The sequence below is a fragment of the Loxodonta africana genome, chromosome 1 (assembly GCF_030014295.1).
Source record: "Loxodonta africana isolate mLoxAfr1 chromosome 1, mLoxAfr1.hap2, whole genome shotgun sequence".
Classification (NCBI taxonomy): domain Eukaryota; kingdom Metazoa; phylum Chordata; class Mammalia; order Proboscidea; family Elephantidae; genus Loxodonta; species Loxodonta africana.
The window spans coordinates 78,270,185-78,273,176 of NC_087342.1; the positions used below are offsets into that span (position 1 = coordinate 78,270,185).

The following is a 2,992-nucleotide window of genomic DNA, read 5'->3' on the forward strand; positions in this document are numbered from 1 at the left end:
CAGTCATTTTAGCTTGCGGCTTTTGTGGAACCAATGTGACTTTCATTCGCAAATACTTTCAAATGACAGTGTGGATTTAGAGAAGCCGTGGGAACCGGAGCGAAAAATCAAGGTATCAGCTCCGGACATCACTGTATTGTGGGGGAAACGACTACCGATCAGCTAGTACCGGGGATCCCTTGATGGCCGCTTTTAATTCCGTTCGTGAAAGTGGCAGATCAGAAGCTGCTCTCTCGTTCACATCATTTAATACCTGTAACATAGATTTTTAAAAACATTTAACCTGCAATTTTTTTTTTTTTTATAAAAGCGTCTATATTAATGCCTCCTAAAGACACCTCAAGAGTAGCTCCAGTGGCGCAATCGGTTAGCGCGCGGTACTTATAAGGCAGTACATCTGTGAGCGATGCCGAGGTTGTGAGTTCGAGCCTCACCTGGAGCAGTTTTTCTGCTCCCTGACTCGTGCAAACTCAAAGGGGTAGGGTTAGAGGTTTAGGTCTCTTTATAAATGAGGAACTGTTGCGATTTACATCGTGGTTAAAAATCAGAGTCCAGACTCTGCTGAGGATTTGTCTTAAAATTTCCTGCTCGAAGTTATGCATAACAAACGTTTTGAAGATTGCCTTCTTCCAATCCTTTCGCCACAGGAGACGTAATACTCACATTGTCCTCCTGCTGTTCTTTGAAACCCGCTTCCCTTCCCTCAGTTTTTTCTCTCCTCTGGGCTTCCTCTGGAGCCCTGGTGGAGCAGGGGTTAAAAGCTCGGCTGCTGGCCAAAAGATTGGCAGTTTGAATCCATCAGCGGCTCCTTGGAAGCCCTACTCTGTTCTATAGGGTCACTATGGGTCCGAATCGACTTGACAGCAACAGTTATGGTTTTTGGTTTTTATTTGGGCTTCCACTGGGACTCATTCTTACCATTCTTAATAAGTTTATGATGCCTGGGATAATGACAGAGACAAAAGTATTCAGTCTCAGAAAATCAACTAACACATTACAGGCTCTGAGTTGAGAGACAAGCATTGTGCGTGGGCCGTTGTAATTTCACCCTCAAAAGTATTCAGTCTCAGAAAATCAACTAACACATTACAGGCTCTGAGTTGAGAGACAAGCATTGTGCGTGGGCCGTTGTAATTTCACCCTCTGGATCTTAAGCGTTATCAGAGACACACTGGAGACAGAGCTCTTCGGCCACATAATCTCACCTTCTGGGTTTTAAGCTTTATCTGAGATATCCTGGAGACATAGGGCTCCCTGGCCACATAATCTCACTTCCTGGATCTTAAAATTAATCTGAGACATCCTGGAGACATAGAGATCTTTGGCTTTACAGATTTATAAGGCTCAGCACTAGCTCAGCTACTAGCCAAAAGTTTGGTGGTTGGAGCCCACCCAGAGGAGCCTGGGAAGATAGGCTTGGCATCTGCTTCCAAAAGGTCACGGCCTTGAAAACTCTATGGAGGTCAGTTCTCCTCTGCACACATGGGGTCTCCATGAGTTGGAATCAACCCCACAGTAACTAACAACAACTACCACTACTAACAGTACAATTTGGAGTGTTTACATTCTCCCTGGAGCAACTCTGAGCAATGCTCACTTGGATTAACCAGGACTGATTAACATTTGGTAAAGAAGTGATGTTGTTGTTAGGTGCTTTGAGATGGTTCTGATTCATAGCAACCGTATGTACAACAGAATGAAACATTGCCAGTCCTGCAACATCCTCAAAATTCTTGCTATATGTGAGCCCGTTGTTGCAGCCACTTTGTCAGTCCATCTCATTGAGGGTCTTCCTCTTTTTCACTGACACTCTATCAAGCATGATGTCCTTCTCCAGGGACTGATCCCTCCTGATAACATGACCAAAGTATGTGAGACTAAGGCTTGCCATCCTCACTTCTAAGGAGCATTCTAGTTGTGCTTCTTCCAGGATAGGTTTGTTTATTCTTCTGGCAGTGCATGGTAAATTCAGTAATCTTCACCAAGACCATAAATAAAATGCATCAATACTTCTTCCATCTTCTTTATTCATTGTCTACCTTTCGCATGTGTATGAGGCAATTGAAAATACCATGGCTTGGGTCTCGCACACTTTTTTTTTTTTTTTGGGTCTCGCACACTTTAATCATAAAGGTGACATCTTTGACTTTTAAGGCTTTTAAAGAAATCTTTCGCATCTAATTTGCCCAAAGCAGTCGTTTGATTTCTTGACTGCTGCTTCCATGGACATTGATTGTGGATCCAAGTATGGGCATTGATCGTGGATCCAAGTAAAAAGAATTTCTTGGCAACTTTGATATCCTCTCTGTTTATCATGATGTTGCTTATTGGTCCAGTTGTGCGGATTTTCATTTTCTTTATGTTGAGGTGTAATCCAAACTGAAGGCTGTAGTCTTTGATTTTCATCAGCAAGTGCTTAGAGTCCTCTTCACTTTCAGCATTGAGCAAGGTTGTGTCATCTCCGTATTGCAGGTTGTTAATCAGTCTTCCTCTAGTTCTGAAGCTGAGTTCTTCATATAGTCCAGCTTCTCGGATTACTTGCTCAGCATACAGATTGAGTAAGTCAAAAAGAACATTTCAAGGTCTATCCTGAAATACAACACTGTCAGTGATAGGATAATATCCATACACCTACAAGGAAGACCAGTTAATATGACTATTATTAAAATTTATGAACCAACCACTAATTTCAACGACGCAGAGATAGAAGATTTTTACCAACTTCTGCAGTCTGAAATTGATCAAACATGCGATCAAGGTGCATCAATAATTACTGGTGATTGGAATAAGAAAGTTGAAAACAAAGAGGAAGGATCAGCAGTTGGAAAATATGGCCTTGGTGATAGAAATGACTCTGGAGATTGCATGATAGAATTTTGCAAGACCAATGACTTCTTCATTGCAAATACCTTTTTTCAACAACATAAACAGCGACTATACTCATGGATCTCCCCAGATGGAATACACAGGAATCAAATTGACCACATCTGTG

The 2,992-nt window shown here is 42.0% G+C and overlaps 1 non-coding gene across 1 annotated transcript; it reads left to right on the top strand.

Annotated features, from left to right (window-relative positions):
- Window positions 1–348: 348 nt before the first annotated feature.
- TRNAI-UAU (transfer RNA isoleucine (anticodon UAU)) lies at window positions 349–442 on the top strand. Its single transcript has 2 exons — window positions 349–386; window positions 407–442. It is a non-coding gene; the product is annotated as a tRNA-Ile (tRNA).
- Window positions 443–2,992: the final 2,550 nt, after the last annotated feature.